Source organism: Chiloscyllium plagiosum, unplaced genomic scaffold (assembly GCF_037043375.1).
Source record: "Chiloscyllium plagiosum isolate Xiang-an unplaced genomic scaffold, Cpla_swu_hap1 HiC_scaffold_30, whole genome shotgun sequence".
In the NCBI taxonomy this organism is placed as follows: Eukaryota; Metazoa; Chordata; class Chondrichthyes; order Orectolobiformes; family Hemiscylliidae; genus Chiloscyllium; species Chiloscyllium plagiosum.
In genome coordinates this window covers 4,989,462-5,010,595 of record NW_028270168.1, presented here as the reverse complement: position 1 = coordinate 5,010,595, position 21,134 = coordinate 4,989,462, and the positions used below count along the sequence as shown (strand labels likewise).

The 21,134-nt window shown below is 40.7% G+C and overlaps 1 protein-coding gene across 12 annotated transcripts in view; it reads right to left on the bottom strand.

Annotated features, from left to right (window-relative positions):
* ahdc1 (AT-hook DNA binding motif containing 1) overlaps positions 1 to 21,134 on the bottom strand; it is a 187,876-nt gene that overhangs the window by 74,672 nt on the left and 92,070 nt on the right. For 7 of the 12 annotated variants that reach the window (XM_087976686.1, XM_087976682.1, XM_087976685.1 and 4 more), the window contains exons 1-2: positions 16,563 to 16,824; positions 3,049 to 3,086 (exon numbers count right to left, since the gene is read on the bottom strand). The gene's annotated coding sequence lies outside the window, so the exon portion shown is untranslated. Of the gene's footprint in view, positions 1 to 3,048; positions 3,087 to 16,562; positions 16,825 to 21,134 lie in introns of those variants that run through there. The other 5 variants (XM_087976693.1, XM_087976683.1, XM_087976691.1 and 2 more) reach the window with 3 other exon arrangements.

Genomic DNA, 21,134 nt, shown 5'->3' with positions numbered 1-21,134 from the left:
TAGAATGACACAGGGCACTTCCACTCATTTTAATCCACTAGGATTAGGGTTTCCAATTCCTTACAAGAGTTACTTAAAGGAAAAGATCATTTTTAGCATAAATATAAATGTTTATGAAACCATTTTCTATCTCAGTTTACCTGTATTATCTGAAGGACACTGTAAACTATATGTTTGATCTTAAAGACAAAACTGAACTAATAATATGAGACACGTATTGTTAAATTTGGTAAATGCAGCAGAAATGAAAGTTGAAATGTTGAACATTTACTTTTCTTAGATCAAAACAGAGTAGTAAAAAATCATGGATGTTACTCGCGTGGCTTGGTTATTCTCACATCATCATCACACAGCCCAAATATTACAATGTAGAGATCCCAGTATTGGACTGGAGTGGACAAGATCACAAATCACACAACACCAGGTCAACAGGTTTATTTGAAATCATAAACTTTTGGAGCACTGAGTCCACCTGATGAAGGAGCACCGCTCCAAAAGCTTGTGATTTCAAAAAAAAACCTGTTGGACTATAACCTGGTGTTGTGTGACCTTTGACCTTACATATTATAAAACCATAAGGATGTCAAAATGGGTTTGTAAATTAAACACTTAATCATTTAAAGTGTTGATTCGCAATGCCAAAGTGTGAAATCATTGTGACTCTTACAGCTGCCACTTGAGTTTTACTTGGAATTGGCTGAAGAAAGAACATACTTCAGAAGTGTAGAATTTGGCACATACAGATTGGACTAGTTCTGTTCGTAATGGCATGAAGTCTCTGAATTATGATGTTCCTTTAAAATAAAATTTTTAATCCCTTTTCAGTTAAAATGCAAATTATGTCACGGTGACCACTTTCCCCAGCATGGCTGTCACTCATCAGGAAGATGGCGGGAGGGTGATGTTTGGGAGGAGACATTAGGTAATCCCTCCCCATTGCAAAACTAGACTGTGAGCCCTCACTGTTGAGGACATCCTATCCTGGAGCTACTGGACAATCCGAAAGGCCAGCAGCACTAACTCTATAATGGACTGCAGGGCAAGCCACTGATCCCAGATCAGCATGGTGGCTCAGTGGTTAGCACTGCTGCCTCACAGCACCAGGGACCCAGGTTCGATTCCTCCCTCTGGGTGACTGTATGTGTAGAGTTTGCACATTCTCCCAGTGTTTGTGTGATTTTCTCTGAGGATGTGCAAATTAGGTGGATTGGCCATGCTAAATTGTCCACAGTGTCCAGGGGTGTGTAGGCTAGGTGGACTATGGTAAATGCAGAGACAGGATAGAAGGGTGGGTCTGGTTGGATGCTCTTCGTAGAGTCGGTGTGGACTCTATGGGCTGAGTGGCCTGCTTCCACACTGTATGGATTCTTTGATTCTGTTGAATGGCAGAGCAGTTTAAGGCGTCTATCCCTTTTTTTTGGTCTTGTCCTGGATTGAGGGAAGTTGGGGCATTCGGAAAGGAGTGTTTGATCAATTATTTTGTTTTTCGGGGGGAATGTGCTGGTCTTGGAAGGTTTTGGTGCTTGGGAAACAAAATGGTTGTCTACCTCCCACCCAGATCAACTGTTTCAGGGCATTGGGAAATGGGGACCCAGTAAACTGGAGTCAACTGAGCTCTCAAGATACTCAACACAACACAACAGGATGTATTTCTGCCTAGTATAAATCAGGGTCCCTCACATTCCCTTCTCCCTAACCCTGTCTGTATAACCGCTTCCCATCAGCGGAACAGAAAGGAAATGATTAGAATTACAGTCCAGACTTGGTAGTATTTCAGCTGACATGACAGCGAGGTCAGATAGATGCTGGGAAACAAGCAGGGCAGCAGCACAAAGGCTAATAGGAAGAAAGTTTGGGAAGTCAGTCAAAGCCAGACAGAGACCCTCAGTTGAGGGGGGATTGTGTAACTATATCACGGAGATGCTCACAGTGTCCTGATGCAGCTAACGAATTCACGATTTCAGACCCAAGAGATGATTAGGATGCGCATGCCTGGTGCAGCTCATGTTGGGGACCCCATATTACATCTTTAATTACTTAATGTTGTTGTTCTCAACATGTGACTGAGTCTAAATGATGCATGCTGGGCTGAATAGCTGCATAGCTCCATTTTCTAGTCCTTCGCTCAAATTATCAACTTTCACTGCAAAACCAGCCATTTATTTTGCAGTTAGAAGGTTTTGCAACTGATTAAGCCAATAACCACCTGCAATCCTAACCTGGTTACAATATTACTGTCAGAATAAAGAACCGATAACAAATGGATTTATTTCCTTGCATTGTTTTGAAGTTAACATTTCAGCCTTTTATTCACTTTCTTTTAACAGGAAGTCAATGGGGAACTCCAATAGTCTCCTTCCTTTTCCTTCTGGAAGTATCAATACCTTTAATGTAAACACTCAAACTGTAATTGTTTGAAAGCTTCTGGAATCAACTATTAATAGTAATGACATTTATGATTGAAAGAAAGCATCCCAATTTCACTCAATCTATATTTTGGTCTCTAACTTAATATCTTTCTAAATACAGTCAACTAAGTTAGGTTGTTGTATCTGTCAGAAACATCGCTTGTCTGAATTTACTATTAATATGTCACAAGCTTAGTACTTGACAAATGAAAGGAGTGTTAAGTATGTTCATTCGATCTGTCTAAGCACAATTTCAGTAATTGTTTCCATTCGAAAAAAAAACAATTTAAACAGCAAGCATGATTTGAGAATGTTCCTAGATTAAAATTCTTGGAAATGGCCTGTGAGTATTTATGTTTATTTTTGTCTTTGAAGTTATTTTACATATGTTGTCAGGTGTCAGGAGATTGCTGATGACAAACCTATAACCCAAATTGTTTTCCATATCATAATTTACCATATTTAATTCTGAACAGATTACATATCCAAATCACAATTTAAAATCAATTGGCATATGCAAATAAATGACTATTACAATCTATTTACCAAAATAAAGAAAACTCCAATGTGGCATTGGACAAATAAATTAAGAAAACTAGCAGTGTTTCAAGGCTTACATAAGTTGTAAAGAGACCCTTACCTTTAACTGTGACATTTCTGCTACTGGTCAGTAAGCTCCTATAAAACAGAAACAAAACAGGGTAGATAGTTTTAGTGCATTGAAGCTTAAAACGTCAAAAGGCTATTCCATCAAAGGCTAAATTAACTTTTCCCAATTTACTTGGCCTCATCAGTGTTTTAGATCCGAATTAGATGCATTGTCTTTAGATTGGAAAATTGAAACTTTTCTGTCTCAGGGATGGACAAGTACAGAAATTCTCCAACTTAACTGCATACAATTTCAAATCTGGGTGATACATACACTTCAAAGATCCAAGTGACTAATCATGGCTCACAGTGAATGAAAGCAGAGAAGAATAAGCAAGGAGGGAAGTAAAAAAGATTTCAGTTTAAAATAAATCTATTATTTCATGAGGCACAGTGGCTCACACTGCTGCCTCACAGTGCCATGTACCTGGTTCGATTCCAGCCTCATGCAACTGTCTGTGTGAAATTTCTATGTTTTCCGTGTGTCTGCATGGGTTTCCTCTGGGAGTTCTGGTTTCCTTCCATAGTCCAAAAATATGCAGGTTAGGTGGATTGACCATTCTAAATTGCCCTGTACTGTCCAGAAATGTGTAGGCTGGGTGGGTTAGCCATGTTTAATGTAGGGTTACAGGGATAGATCTGGGTGAGATGTACTTCATAGCGTCAGTACGGACTCGATGGGCTGAATGGCCTGCTTCCGCACTGTAGGGATTCTATGATTCTAAGATTATCAATGTTATGATAAATAAATAAATTGAACAAAAAAAAAGCTAGCCATAACATCTAACTCCACCATCCTTTGTAACATGAATTTGCAATTTATGAGAATTTCTGTTTCTGACTACTCTTCTGTTCAGCAAATGCCAGTAAAAAGAGGCAACCTGACCTGCCATAAGTTCCTTTATTATTTATGGCATCAAGCAACACAGGAAATAAGTAACTGCAAACCCCCACAACCCTGCAAACTCCAGCTGTGAAATCACCTGGAAACGATTTCATTAATTTATAACACAGCAACTACATTATTAGGTTTAACTGTCCATTTTCTGCCATATTGGAAAAAGTCTATTAGTTACTATTCCTATACATTTCCACGTTGAATACACATTTCTGAGCTCAACAAGTTAACGTCAAAATTCATCAGCCTCAATTGTTTTACACACTCCATCTCATATCATCTTTTTGTTAACAACCTCTCCACAAACATTCTACTAAAGTGGCTGTCAGGAATCGGTAATAACAATCACCACCTATTGGTGAGGCAAGACAAGTGTTCAATCAATGAGAAAAAAACTTGATATTTGTTAGCCACACCCAGATGTGGTTGCGGCGTATACAAGAATTAGCCCATGTTCATTATGTTTTAAAGGAACCTCCTAACAAAATTTTTCTTACATGCTACGACACAGAAACAACACATTACATCAGTGCACAGATAAACCTCTGAACTGCAAACAATTGAGACCCTAAATGACTGGCAGGTGATCTGCAAATCTGATAAAAACTGAATAGAATGGAGGAGGAGGAGAATGTGGTTGACAATTAGCAGTATTTGCTTACAAAACTTTTCAAATGAAACCTTCACTTAAATATCACATATAAAACAGTTTAATATCAGTGGGTATAAAGAAAGACCAACATTTATATAAACCTTTCAAACCACAGATGGATCAAAACACTTCACAGCCTATGAGATACAACATGAAGTGTATAGGTTACTCTGCTGTAACGCGCACTTCATCAATGCAAATTCGCGATTAACGAATTGGGGATGCTATTTTTAAAGTACGAACTTTTAAAACATGCGTTGGATGTAATGTGTTTACACAACCAACACTTGAAGTGCTGTTTCTAAAGGATGATTTCTCTGTAATGCGGGGTTGACTAAGAATGCAACCATTAAGTTACAGAAGAACTGGCTGTACTCACTTTTATATTGTACGGAATGCAGCAGGCTGTAATCTCCAGCAAACAGCAACGGGGTAACAACTTCATTAGCTAATTTGTACGATTGTTGAGGGATAAACATTGGCCCTGCGGATAATTCTTATCGTTTTTTTTCTCAAGACAATGCTGTGGGATATTTCACATGCATGTGAGGGACTAACTGGATCACTGGTTGAAAGATAGCACGTCTGACAGTGCAGCACTCTGTCAGAACCACATCGGAGTGCCAGCCTTGGGCTTTGTGCTTGTGTTGTGGAGGATGCCTTGCACCAAAACCTTGCGATTTATTAGTGTTGACCCTCAAAATGTTCAGTTTTGAGCTGTGCAGTTATTATGAATCAATAATAAACACTAATATTGGAAGTGAACAGAAGCTGATGGTTGCATGATTTCTTTTTTAAGGTATGTCTACAATCTTTGAAAACTATTAGCAACAACAAGTAAATCCTATCACAGAATTTAATCTCATGTTGTTCAGATTATGATGAAAATACTGCACTTTATGTTTGCTTCATATTCTTGGGGCAATAATATTGTCTTCCTCAAACTTCAGCCCATCAAAATATCTGCTAACCACATTCTAACATTAACCAATTTCCCTTCACACATCATTCTTTGTGCTAAACTGCCTCTCAGTATTCTGCAAGTTTCAATTCGATCCTTCCTCATCCTTCTAAACTCTGAATACAGACACAGAGTCCTCAATTGCTCCTGATATGTGCACATCACTGGCTTGACCAACATTTATTGCCCATCCTTAGTTGCCCTTGAGGTGGTGGTGAGCTGCCTTTTAAACCCCTTCAGTCCATATGCTGTAAATAGACCCACAATGCCCACTTGGGGGGAATTACACGATTTTGACCCAGCAACAGTGAAGGAACGGTGATATATTTCCAAGTCAGGATAGTGAGTGGCTTGGAGGGGAACCTGCAGGGGATAGTGTTCCCAAGTATCTGCTGCGCTTGTCCTTCTAGTTTGGTTTGGAAGTGGTTTGGAAGATACTGTCTCAGGATATATAGTGAATTTCAGGATATATAGTGCACACTTCTGTTACTGAAGTAGAGGGTGTGGATGCTTGTGGATGTGTGCCAATCAAGCAGGTTAGTTTGTCCTGGATGGTGTCAAGTTTTTTCAGTGTTGTTGGTGCTACACCTCTCCAAACAAGTGGGGAGTACTCCATAACACTCCTAAGTTGTACCATGTGGATGGCAGACAGTCTCTGGGGAGTGAGGAAATGAACTACTCACTGGAGAACTTCTAGTGTCTGACCTGCCCTTGTAACCAATGTGTTCATGAGGCAAGTCCAGTTGAGTTTCTGATCAGTAGTAACCCCCAGGATGATGTTAGTGCAGGATTCAGTGATGGTAACATCATTGAATGACAAGGGGTACTGGGTAGATTATCTCCTATTGGAGATGGTCATAGCCTTGCATTTGTGCGGTACGAATGTTATTTGTCACTTGTCAGCCCAAACCTGGATATTGTCCAGATCTTGTTGCATTTGAGCATGGACCGATTCAGTATTTGAGGTGGTGTGAATGGTGCTGATGTTGTGCAATCATCAGCAAACATCCCCACTTCTGACCTTATCATGGAGGGAAGGTCATTGCTGAAACAGCTGAAGGTGGTTGGGCCTAGGTCACTACCCTGAGGAACTCCTGCAGAGGTGTCCTGGAGCTGAGATGACTGATCTCCACCAACCACAACCTCTCTGCCAGGTATGACTCCAACCCTATTCCCATGATTCCAATTTTTTCCAGGCTCCTTCATGCCACACTCAATCAATTGTGGCTTTGATGTCAAGGGCTGTCACTCTCACTTCACCTCTGGAATTCAGCTCTTCCACAATCAATGGGGAAAGCTTCCATGGGAGGAGACAAAGAAATTGCCAGTCAAACTAAAGACTTAAAGCAGCAAAGGGGATTGAAGGAACAAACAGAAGTACATAGCAGGTAAAAACAATGACTGCAGATGCTGGAAACCAGATTCTGGATTAGTGGTGCTGTAAGAGCACAGCAGTTCAGGCAGCATCCGAGGAGCAGTGAAATTGACGTTTCAGGCTGATGAAGGGCTTTTGCCCGAAATGTCGATTTTACTGCTCCTCGGATGCTGCCTGAACTGCTGTGCTCTTCCAGCACCACTAATCCAAAAGTACATAGCAGGTCAATAAAGCTTACAGCTCCGCAGTACAAAAGCAACATTTGACATAATCAATAGAACACTCAAACATGTGTGACCTTCTGCAAGCACTAAGGAAATGCCCAGTCTTTGATCAATTTTATGAGACACATGGCAGAAACAGCCATTGGCAAAGTCAGTGCATTGGAACAAAGGTGATTCTGTTACAACGAGCCGTGCACTGACCCAGACTGCATTGACCTCGGGATACAACAAAGACCATCTGCTATCCTGCCATGAAGTAATCAGAGTCGAATAGTGTGGCACGAGAAAAACACGGCTAGTCAGGAAGCATCCGAGCAGCAGGAGAATCGACGTTTCAGGCATAAGCCCTTCATCATCAGCAAACAGGAACTTGATGATGTACATGGATTAGACAGAGATTCACATTTACATCCTTCTAGAAAACATCACCATCAACAAGCCATCCAAAATATTGATGAAACTTAAGTCACTTCGCCTCAGAAACTGGTGAAATTATTAATTATTGACTAATATTGACACAAGGACATGTGCCAAAATACTACCCCTGCAAATTCTAAAAAAAATAGAAATGGAAAGCCACGATGAAACCAATGAGTGTGATGCTTTCAACATACCACAGTTTACCAATTCCACATGCAGGTCAATAGTATTGGAATGTAAGCACAGTCAATCCACAGTCAATCCACTCCGATATTGCTGATGCTCTGCATCATAGTCAATGCTGATCCAGCAATTCCAGACATACAGCATGCTGTGAGCTAACACAAGTTACAATCCATGGGATCAGTGAGGCATCATCAAAACAACAGAAACTGCAGTAGACCGTTTAAGAATAATTCATTTCTGCAAGTAAGAGGTACTAACATCTCCATGTTCTGATGTGGAGGAAAAGAAATAAAAGTTGAAGCAAAGAAATTGAAAAACTAGCTCAGTATACATTCAGATTTCAGAATACCATTGTTGAGATGAAGTCTTTCAGTGATACCTCTGTTCAGCTCACAAAAGAAATGAAGAGTTGAAAGATAAAGAAAGGAATTCAGATGAACTGTAACCTCTGTATCATCCATCTAATGAAAAGGCTGACTATTTACAGGAAGAGCTACAGATATTGCCTTTCTCCATGCAATGCTGAAGAAAATGACAGTCCTGCAAAGGCAGCTAAAGGTATACATCCAACATACCAAGGAGCTGCAATTTTTGAGAAGATTTGTAGCTCAGGTTGAGGTTCTAGTTGTAGGTTTGCAGAAGAAAAATACCTACACAGCGTATTCAGGAAGAATGGGTACCCAATAAACACAGTCCACCAACTTCTCAACAACAAACCCAAACAAGCAGACACAATACGCCCAGAAACTCTAGCCACATTACCATACATCAAAGAAATCTCGGAAATGACTTCCAGACTACTCAGACCCCTTGGCATCATGGTAGCCCACAAACCTACCAACAGCGGCTAATGAACTTAAAGGACCCTATACAAATGACCAGCGAAACAAATGTCATTTACAAAATACTATACCAGGACTGTAACAAACACTATATTGGACAAACAGGCAGAAACCGAGTCACCAGGATACATGAATATCAACTAGCCACCAAACGACATGGCCCACTATCGCTAGTATCCTTACATGCAGACGAAGAAGGATATCACTTCGACTGGAACAACACATCAATTGTAAAATAAGCTAAACAGAAACACGCAAATGCATTTCAACTGGAATGGCATCAATAAACACATCGATTTGGACCCCATCTACCATCCTCTGAGAAAAAGAACAAGAAATGATATCACCCACCTTAAGAAACCAAGACACATAAATAAAAAGTGGGACATAACACCAGCACTTCACTGGAGACTTACTACTGATGTTACCCAGAGTGGTGATGCAATGTCTGAAATCAAACCTTCTAGCTCAGTGAGCAAACGTATAATCAGATACCAAGGAGCTACAAATCATTCACATACCCATTAGAAATAAACTCAAGCAATGATACCCCAATGGAAGAACTCAAAAAGGGCACAGAGTAAACAAAATAACCACTGAAACAGAAGGAGGGATTCTGGCTTCAAATTAAAATTTAAAAAGCATTAAGTTGAAACACTGGAGCAGAATGTCAAGGAGAAAAATATACTTGACCAAAAGACTAAAATGTTGATGGAAAATTTCATAGCGTAAACCCAGAAGCTTCAAAATGAGCGAAACACTCGACGTCAATGCTAAGAGATCTGAACCACTCAAATAGTTGAAAGAATAAGTGAGTAAGTGGCTAAACTGGAACAAAAACCTGGGTGCTGCACAAACATAAGCAAAAACAAATGAAAACTGCAGATCACAGTAGAAAATCTTGACAATGGCAACAGGAATGACAGACAATATCATTGACATCTGTGGAAAGTAACGGAATCTCCAAAGTCAAGATCATGAGATTTGGATGCATCTGCAAATTACCTACAAATCAGATCACCTGCTTTTCTTAAAAAAAAAAGTTAAATTATGTTTTGGAAAGGAAGAGGAATATTGTGTGTGCACGTTCCCATTAAGAGAGAGTTCACCTATAAGGACGGGTTGCATCTGAACTGGAGAAGCATCAATATTCTGGGTGGGAGGTTTGCTCGAGCACTTTGGGGGGGTTTAAACTAGATTGGCGGGGCAACCTGTTGATGTTGATGGAGTAGGTAGTGAACAGCCAGACACAGCATGCAGAGAGTCCGTGAGGAAGGACAGGCGCTTGATACGACAAAGGTGCAGTCAGTGTGATGGGTTGAAGTGTGACTATTTTCATGCAAGAAGTATTAGGAATAAGGGTGACGAATTCGAAGTATGGATCAGTACTTGGTCCTGTGGTGTTATGGCTATTTTAGAGACTTGGATATCACAGGGGCAGGGTGCCCAGGGGTTGGATGTTCCAGGGTTTAGATGTTTCAAAAGGAATGGAGCAGGTGGTAAAAGAGGTGGGGGAACGGCATTGCTAATCAGGGATAGTATAACAGCTGCAGAAAGGGAGGTCGGCGAAGAGGGTTTGTCTACTGAGTCATTCTGGATGGAAGTCAGGAACAGGAAATGAGCAGTCACACTTTATTGGGAGATTTCTACAAGCCCCCCAACAGCACCTGAGACATGGAGGAGCAGACTGGGAGGCAGATTTTGGAAAGGTTCAGAAATAACAGGGTTGTTGTCATGGGTGACTTTAATTTCCCTAATATCGATTGGAATGTTCTTAGTTCAAATAGTTTGGATGGAGCAGTTTTTGTCAGGTGTGTCCAGGGAGGGTTCCTGACAGAATATGTAGATAGGCCAACTAGAAGGGAGGCCATATTGGATTTGGTGCTTGGCAACAAACCATGCCAGGTGTCAGATTTCTCGGTGGGAGAGCATTTCAGTGATAGTGATCACAATTCCATGACCTTAACTATACTCATACAGAGGGATAGGAGCAGACGGTATGGGTAAGTATTTAATTGAGGGAGGGGGAATTACAGTGCTATTAGGCAGGAACTGGTGAGCCTAGATTGGAAACAAATGTTCTCAGAGAAATGCACGACAGAAATATGAAGGTTTTTTAGGAAGCATTTGCTGATAGTGGGACAAACCTGTCTTGCACTGAGGCAAGGAAGGGATGTTGGGGTGAAGGAACCTTGGATGACAAGGGATGTAGAACATCTAGTCAAGAGGAAGAAGGAAGCTTACCGTGGGCGGCACGGTGGCACAGTGGTTAGCACTGCTGCCTCACAGCGCCAGAGATCCGGGTTCAATTCCCGCCTCAGGCGACTGACTGTGTGGAGTTTGCACGTTCTCCCCGTGTCTGCGTGGGTTTCCTCCGGGTGCTCCGGTTTCCTCCCACAGTCCAAAGATGTGCAGGGTCAGGTGAATTGGCCATACTAAATTGCCCATAGTGTTAGGTAAGGGGTAAATGTAGGAGTATGGGTGGGTTTCGCTTCGGCGGGTCGGTGTGGACTTGTTGGGCCGAAGGGCCTGTTTCCACACTGTAATCTAATCTAATCTAATCTGAAGGTTGAGGAGATAAGGATCAGACAGGGTTACAAGGTAGCCAGGAAGGAACTGAAGAATGGACTTAGGAGAGCTAGAAGGGGGCATGAAAAAGCTTTAGCGGGTAGGATTAAGGAAATCCCTAAGGCATTCTACACTTATGTAAGGTACAAGAGGATGGTCAGAGTGAGGTTAGGGCTGATCAGGGATAGTGGAGGGAACTTGTGCCTGGAGTCAGAGGAAGTAGGGGAGGTCCTTAATGAATACTTTGCTTCAGTATTCACTACTGCGAGGGACCTTGAAGTTTCTGGGGACAGTGTGAAACAGGCTGATATGCTCGAACAGATTGATGTTAGGAAGGAAGATGTGCTGAAAATTTTCAAAAACATGAGGATAGGTAAGTCCTCCAGGCCAGACAGGTTATACCTTCGGTTACTACAGGAAGTGAGGGAAGAAATTACTGCGCCTTTGGCAACGATCTTTTCATCCTCACTGTCTACTGCAGTAGTGCCAGATGATTGGAGGGAGGCAAATATTATTACCTTGTTCAAGAAAGGGAGTAGAGATAATCCTGGGAATTACAGACTCTTACATCAGTCATAGGCAAAGTGTTGGAGAGGATTCTGAGAAAAAGGATTTATGATTACTCGGAAAACCATTGTTTGATTAAAGATAGTCAGTATGGCTTTGTGAGGGGCAAGTCATGCCCCACAAACCTTAATTAATTATTTGAGGGTGTGACAAACACGTTGATGAAGCCATGATGTGGAGATGCCGGTGTTAGACTGGGGTGTACAAAGTTAAGAATCACACAATACCAGGTCATAGCCCAACAGGTTTATCTGGAAGCACTAGCTTTCAGAGCGCTGCTCCTTCATCAGGTGGCTCATCACAGCGCTCTAAAAGCGAGTGCTTCCAAATAAACCTGTTGGACTATAACCTGGTGTTGTGTGATTCTTCAGGTTGATGAAGATAGAACAGTGGATGTGGTTGATATGGATTTTAGCAAGGCATTTGATAAGGTTCCCCATGGTACCTTCATTTAGAAAGTAAAGAGGCATGGGATACAGGGAAGCCTGTCTGTCTGGATACAGAATTGACTGGCCCATCGAAGACAGAGGCTGATAGCAAATGGAAAGTATTCAGCCTGGAGCTCAGTGACCAGTGGTGTTCCGCAGGGATCAGTTCAGGGACCTTTGTTCTTTGTGACTTTTATAAATGACTCGGATGAGGAAGTGGAAGCTTGGGTTAGTAAGTTTGCCGATGACATGAAGGTTGGTGGAGTTGTGGGCAGTGTGGAGGGCTGTTGCAGGTTGCAATGGGACATGGAGAGGTTGCAGAGCTGGACTGATAAGTGGCAGATGGAGTTTAACCTGGAAAAGTGTGAAGTGATTCACTTTGGATGGTCGAATTTGAATGCAGGCTTAAAGACAGGATTCTTGGCAGTGTGGAGGAAGAGAGAGATCTTGAGGTCCATCTTCACAGATCCTTTGAAGTTGCCACCTTGGTAATAGAGTTGTTAAGAAGGCGGATGGGTGTTGGCTTTCACTGGCAGGGGGATTGAGTTTAAGAGCCGTGAAGTTATGCTGCAGCTCTACAGAGTCCTGGTGAGACCATACTTGGAATATTGTGTTCAGTTTTGGTTGCCTCATTATAGGAAGGATGTGGAAGTTTCGAGAGGAGATTTACTAGGATGAAGAAATGTTGAGGGAGCTATGGCTTTTCACATTGGAGCAAAGAAGGAAGACAGGTGACTTGACAGAGGTGTACAAGATGTTGAGAGGTATAGATAGAGTGGATAGCCAGAGTTTTTCCCAGTGAGTAAATGGCTATCATGAGGGGGCATAATTTTAAGGTGATTGGAGGAAGGTTTAGGGGAGATGTCAGAGATAGGTTCAGGGAGCGGAATGCACTGCCAGCAGTGGCAGTAGAGTCAGAGATATTAGTGATATATAAACGACTCTTGGATAGGCACATGGAAGCTAGCACAACGAAGGATATGAAGCTGAGTCTGATCTTAGAGTAGGATAGAAGGCCAGCACAACATTGAGGACCAAAGGGCATGTACTGTGCTGTACTGTTCTATGTTCCAATTCCATGTGTTTTGTCTATACGATGTTGTAACTCTCCCTCGCAGTAATTCTACTGAGAGTTTGTGAGCTACTCAGAGAAATCTGTTGGTTTGCAGCATTTCACGGTTTTGAATAATCTAACTCAAAGTTCATTAATTCCTGATGAATCATTATATCATTAACGTAACATATTTGGTTTGGAATTCTGATTTATGATGCTCCCATGAAGTACCTTGAGATGTTACAAAATTAGAAACTGCTGGAAAAACTCATCAGGTCAGGCAGCATCTGAGGAGAGAAGGCAGAGTAGTAAGATGTCATGTTGCATTAAAATGCTCTATGAGTATAAATAGTTCTACAAATATGATAAATAATGTTTCCACAGTCAACTATGGACAGCAAGTCAAGCAGAAATGGCTACTTTTCCTTTTTCACAGTTTTTAAAACGTTAACTAAAAGTCTGAAATTGTCAACGGTTTAAACAAGGTGAAAGGGAGCTTTCTGAGTGAGTCTAAGATTTGCAAGGAGCCACATCAGGGACAGGTAATGTGGCCTTGAGAGTTACACTGAGTAACAAGTACTCCATAATTATATCACAGACATGAGAGGTTGCTATAGGAAACATGCAATAATAATGTTGAAAGATGTGTCATTTAACAGGCATTAATACACCCCAAAAGAGTGCAGGCAAGCTGCAAATTGATAACAGCAATGTTTGAAGGTATCAAATTCTCGATGCAGCATTTCCAACCAATATATTTCAATATTGTTCAAACTTCACAGTATAAACAGTGCAACAATAGGTATTGAAATGACAGTTGCCATGGTTATATGAACCTTTACAGACTACAATCCTGGGACAAAGCATTGCAATATTATTTATTTTAACAGTTGGATAATTTCAGTTACAAATATAGGAAACAAAGCAATGAAAGCACTCAAGGTTAAATGAAGACTAGAGATGAACGAATTCTGTTTTGCTATTAAGCATTACTCAAAGAATGAATTCAACCAATTATGTGTAGTTTTGAGGGCGTATGGCCATAATCACCCGATAACATCGTCACTATTCCAAAATCTCTCAGAATTTCTTGTATTATTCATTCAAGGGGTGTGGGTGCTGCTGGAAAGTCTAGCATTTGTCATCCATCCTTAAGTACCCTCTGAGATATCTTAGCAAGTCACTCGGTTGATTAAGAATCAACCACACGGTGGTGGTCTTTCAATCACATTTCAAACAGCCTGATAAAATGGCAGATTTGCTTCCCGAAAGGAATTGATTTTACAACAATCTGGTAGTTCTATGGTCAGCATTCTTAATATCAGTTTGTTATTTGAAGTTTTCCATTTGCTATGGCAGGCTTTGATCTTATGACTTTAGACAATTTAGATTACAAGTCAAGTCACATAACTACAATGCTACCATATCCATAATTCCGTCTCCAACCCCACCAATAAAGAAGTGGTACTGTGAATAAAATCCCAAGGCACCCAAGTTATAGAACATGGAAACTGATGGTCATGTGATGAAACAGAGAAGAGGAGAAAGAGAGTTCAATGGAGGTTGGTTTATCTCAACAATGTTTAATGTTCTATGCTTCTGGTATTTCTGTGTAAGCACTCTTTGAGACAGGTATCATTCTTCATGGCATTGTTGAAGTTCCATATACCATTAAATGCAAAACAAAAATCCCAGGAACATTTATGACCTTAATTTCAACTAAATTCAAATGATGCATGAATCTTTTGTTCAAAACTGTTTTGTTATCCACCTGCTCCAAAACCAAATGTTTTTCCTGCAAGATCATTCTGTGGATTCTTACCATAGATTTTCATGTGTAATTAGATTGAAGTATCTGTGAGAAGTGATCAAAATGCCTTCCCAGTCCTAAAAGGATAAAATCTAAGCTTGTGAGCAATCTTGCACAAATTACAAAGAAGGGAGTCCCCTACACAGTCACCCAATCTTCCACTGAAGCACGCACAAAACATTAGGTTATTTTTAATGAATACTGCAAATATACATACTTCCCCCTTGTAATAATGATATACTAATTATGTACTGGAAGAACTGCCTCCTAACACAGGAATAAGCTGTATGTTTACACAGCTTTAAGGGAAATACATCAAAGGGTTAATGACCATACTTTCATAAACAGGTTAGTCAACATTTTCAAGTGTCTCGTGAAGGAAAGAATTTCAATTTCCAGCATGATGCTCTACACAGAATCAATTCTCAATAGAGATAAAAGATTAATTTGAAAAAAGGCAGCACTCTTTAAATAATATTTCTGCTCTATGATTTTATATACGCATACACACATGATATATCACATATAAAAACCTATAAAATAAGGCAAATCTCATTTTACTAACCTTCTCTTAGTTGATTACATTTAAAACCTACGAGGGAAAAAAAAATCTAAAAAGAAACCGTGGCATCATACAGCCCGGAGATGAAATTTTTCACTCTGTACTCGCAGTTACTTTAGCTTTTTGCCCATTTTATCCATTTATTAGAGGTTTTATGTAAGTTCTCTTTGTCCTCTGGTGTACTGTAGGTGGTTCTTGTTATGTAAGTCTTGTCACTACACATTGCAGACATTTTCACAAAATGCAGACCCTATGGTCGAGCTTGCTTCAGTTGTTATTACCTTCTCCCGATCCATTTGTTATGCAAGTTAAAAATCCCAGCTCTGCAATATTTTGTGCCAGGGAACATCTTCTCCATCATCAGTACGGTGCTGGCACACCACAGATCACAAACACTTTCCATCCCTCAGAGCCGATGAATGACACTTTCTTGACTGTTATTTCTTTAGGAACGGCACACCACAGAGCAGAGAAGCCTGGTAGGCTTTTTCCTTTGCAGAGAGTAATTTTTACTGAGCATGAAGATTAACAGGCAAACGTATTTGCGAAAATTTCCAGTGCCTACGCTCCTGGATGAGGAGGGTATAGAGGGACCCACTCGAGGGGACAAAAAAAACCAAATGAAAATTTGGGAGAAATAAAAGTCTCAGATGCACACAGAGTTTGGTTTAACAAGGAAATTTGGGAGGAAAAGCATTAATTTCAAGCACATCAGTGTGACATCTGAGATCAATTTCCTGCATTGCCTCACTCACCAAATGTAGAGTGAAATCCATTATTTATCTGTAAGATTACAGTGGCCTATTCTATTTATCACCCCCCCCCCCGCCTCACTTTTTGCCTCACAGCTTACACCATGTTTAAATGGCAAGATCCTCTTTACAGACACATCATGAGAATGTAATAATAATGAACTAGGCCCATTAACAAAGATATTGTAAAAATAAAGGTTTCATTACCTTCAGCCCCAGTACCATTTGTTCTCAAAACTGGCACAAAAAGATGCTCATTAAGCTTGAAGCCATCTGGCTGTAAGTGCTGTATTACGAAGGAGAATTCTGTAAAAAGAAGTATATATGATACAGATGGGAACGGCCACTTTTCTGTTTGTGGAGGACATTGTTAAAGCCCTTTCGGTGGAATAGAAAAACTTAAAACAGTGAATCGTTTGCATAAAAGACCAGTCTTTTGCAAATGTAAATTCTGAGTGTGGTGTAAACAAACGAAATCGCACTGCAGTCCTACATTTCAGCTGGTTTATAACATTTATAGGTTCCCTTGCTTAGCATAAGCCGGGGGCGGGTAAGGGGGGTGCTCGTGGAGAGAGGGAGAGAGCAAGAGAGAGACGGAGAGAGAGATATGAACGTTTGTAATTTTTGTTGTGATCTATAGCCAGACACCAGGCAAAGACTGTACAATTAAGTTTGCCTCATCTTTCTCTCCTCCCCCCTCAGTCTCCCAGAGGTACCGCATGCTTTTAATTTAAGACTCCGAGCTCTGCCAGCATTTTAAACACCACAATTTTCCTGTTATTGTCCTCAGACAGAGGGCACTAAAATGCGTACACGATTAAAACAGACCACACAAATACAGAATCCTGTCTGTCAGTTTTCCTACATTGCAGTGGCACCTCAAGATACCTCTTTCACTGTGGAGAGCTGGAATGGGGGAGCTGGTTGGTGCTGATGGTGCTTTTTTTGGGATCAAATGCCTTCTAAATAATAAAGCAACTACAACTTGTCATAAAATATTTATTAATAACAAAACACTGACTGATGGAGTTATTTTAAAATTAGGCATTTTGATTTACTTGCTGTTTGCAGTGATGAGGTGCTACAGTGTATATTCAAAGCAGCAAGACTGCAGGTCTCGACAAAAATAATTGGGTCAGGAGAGGTTGCACAATATGTCCCCCTAGCCAATTATTGGAAGAGCGTCACCACTTAAATTGAGCACAAGAAAAAAAATGGATGTAGTTAAGACAGACGCACTTAATTATTTGTTTTTCAATGACTGACTTAAACTACTGCAACTCTGAGCTTTGAAAGGAGTCTGCTCACCTCACATTGCAAAGACACAACATTCCAGCAGCCTACTCAAAGTAGTCAAGATTGCAACTGGTTGGGAAGCCTGTTGTAATTTTCAGAATGTTTATGAATAATTTCAAGGTTATGGTTCACTTCCAAAACCTCAATGACAATTAGAGAAAATGTTAGCACCAGCACACCCGATACCCCAAGAAATTTCTCTTGTGCAATGTTCCTTTTCTCTCAGGCAATTTAACTTTTAGGAAATCATACACAGTAGACAGGACAGCTGTCAGCACTGGCTCTGCTGCCAGCACTCTTACTTGAGCCAGAGGGATGAATCTCTTCAAAATCCCATCAACTCAAGTATTGAGGACAAAAATCGAGGCTGACTAGTCTCCAGCAATGCAATGTTGAGGGAGTGCTGCATTGTCAGAGCAGTCCTCTTTCCAATGCAATGCTAAACTGAGATCCATCTCCCCTCTCAGGGGGCTGTAGATGTTTTTGTGAGACTGTTTTGAAGAGCTGGAGATGGGCTTCTCTCCCGATTCATGGCCAATATTTATCCTTCAGTCAATATCACTGAACAGATGGTCATTATCGCATTGGTGTTGGTGGGAGATTGCTGTGCACAATTTAACCTATGCATTTCCAACATCACAACAGTGACTGCACTCACTTCATTGATAACAACATACATCGGGATGTCTTGATGTCTTGAAAGGCATTGAACGAATTTGTGTTTTTTGTGCTTTCACGTAACTCATTAATTCCTGGTATTTAACAGCTAAGGTAATACAGAAATCTATAGCTTCCAGAGTGCAAATGACATCTCTTCACTAATAAACCATTGGTCACAGGATGCTGAGATGAAACATCTTTCATTTATGTCAATAGTGGCTCAAAAGTTTTAGAAACATAGAGAACAGGAGCAAGGGTAGGCCATTCAGCACATTGTACCTGCTGCACCATTCGATATAATCATGACTGATTCTCCAACTCAACGTCATACACACAGCGCTGTGCCCTTATTCGCTCGACACCTTTTGGTCAAATAAAAATGAGTTGATCAAAGAGGCTGAATTGCACAATACTATGACATCAACCAGCCAAACAAAGTCACAGAAAAATGTGACAAACTTAAGACCTGAATACAATCACTGAGGAACAAAACATCGAAAACTCCATGATCTTCAGCTGAAAGAAATGCCTTTTATCTCCTTTCAGGTATCTATTTCTATTATGAATCATTCGTCCACTTTACTGAATAAGTTTCCCATGATCAATTCTGTAATAGTTCAACAGAAAGAGTCAAAATGATGACAAGGCTTAATGGTGAAAGTTAAACTCAAACGGCAATTTATAAAGATTTATGATACTATGTACATAGTGAACAATCAATGCACCAACACAAACTTCTTTCATTAACAATCCTGCAATACAGAGGCAGGAGATGTTGAACACAGGTATCCTAACAACACTGCTGAGATGCTCTCAAGTGTGGCAATTGCACAATTCACACAACGCTTCTGCTTTTCACTGCGATAATGTAGATACCAAGTGCATCAATTTGTGGTCCCAATTTAGAATTCACTGCCTTGCAATCACATGTGAGAGCTCAAAGCAGTAATGATTGGTGGCCCCTCATCCTCCAGCCTCCAAGCGATGGGAAAGACATGAAATGCCAGTAATGCTACACTACATTCCAGCAGATAGCTCCAATCCCCACTGCCTGGCTGAAAGCATGGCTGAGTTGATGTCATTGAAAATGACACAGAGAGCACACTGCACACAAAAGCTCAGCTCTCTAGTTGGGAGTGGGAAAACACACATGTTCATGAGCAAACCAATCTATTAATGCCTTAATATCTGTACACTATAAAAATAGCTGTGAATTAGGAACAGAAGTAGTACATTTGACCCTTCCAACCTGCTTGAATTCCATATACCTACCTCAAGTTAACTTTGGATTCTCTTACCTCTCAAGAATCTAGTTACATCTGCCTTAAAAAATATTCAATGACACTACATGAGGTGCAGAGTTCCAAAGTCCCTTAACCCCATGATAGAAAAATAATCTCCTTGTCCCTGTCCTGAAATGTTCCTTCTAGACTCACCCATAAGAGGAATCATCATTTCCAAATCCATCTCGTCAAGATCATCCGGGGTCTTATACACTTCAATCACTCATCCCTTCACCTTTTTCAAACTGCAGTGGATGCTTGCCCAGTCTGTCTAATCTTCCCTCATAAGTTACCTGAAATGAGTGGGTTATCAATCTGGTAAATCTCCCCTGAACCACCATAAATACATTTATATCCTTTCTTCAATAAGGAGACCAGAAGTGCACAGTCTTAGAGATTTGGTTTCATCAAGCCCTCTACAATGAAAGCATAACATTCTTACTCTTCAGTTCAATTCCTCTCAATCATAAAGGATAGCATTTCAATGGCCATCTTAGTCATGAGCTGTACCTACAAACTGAGTTTTTCTGACTCATACCAGATTATCTAGATCGCTCTGCACATCAGAATTCTGCAGTCATTCTCCGTTTAAGTACTACTGACCTTTATTTTCCTGCTAAAGTTATTAACTTCACATTTTCCCAAATTATACTCCATCGGCTAGATCTTTGCCCAATCATTCAACCTATTTATATCAGTCTGCAGGCTTGTTATCTCATTCCAGTATGCTTTCCTATCTACCTTTGTATCATCTGCAAATGTAGGTTCTAGCCTTTGCCCCACTCCAAGTAGTTGAAATAAATGGCAACATGTTGATGGAGCAACATGAACCCCTACAGGATACCACACATCATATATTACCAATCTAAAAAAAGGCTCATTTGTTTATATATTCTATTTTCCACCAGCCAGCCATGCTCTTATGTTACCAGACCAGATCATAAGCGGCTTTTTGGCACAATAACTTTAAGCACTGAAGTTTGGCAAATACCTTCTGGAAATCCAAATTGGGCTCCCCTTTATCCACAGAGCGCATTACTCCTTCAGAGAGCACCAAAGACTGATTAAATCTCGTTTCATTAAATTTGCTATTCCATACACATTCCAGAATACAGTGCAGGGATTCTTTCTTCGCTGTTTCTTGAACAGGGCAAGGTGACTTTATTGCATACTTTTTTGCAGTTCGTGGCAGAACAACTTGCTTTGTTTGATGGGAAACGTAAAAATTTAATCCAGGCCTTGAGGCTTCATTCATTGCTTTTGGGTTTGGAACTGGAAATTCAGCTTTTGACCCTCCTCTCATTCCCTCGTCATGCCTCCCTGACTCTCACCCTTCCACCTCCAATAAACAGTTACAGTTTTGCCCTCCCCGCTTATTAACTCCTTAACAACCAAATTATGCGCCAAGATTTGGAGATCATTCATTTCACACCTGCAGATTCAAGATAGCGATGGAGTGTCAGGGCTGCATGTGAGCTCTTGCCTCCGGCTCATCCATACCCCCCCACCCACCACATGCTTGCTTTCTTTTTATCATGCT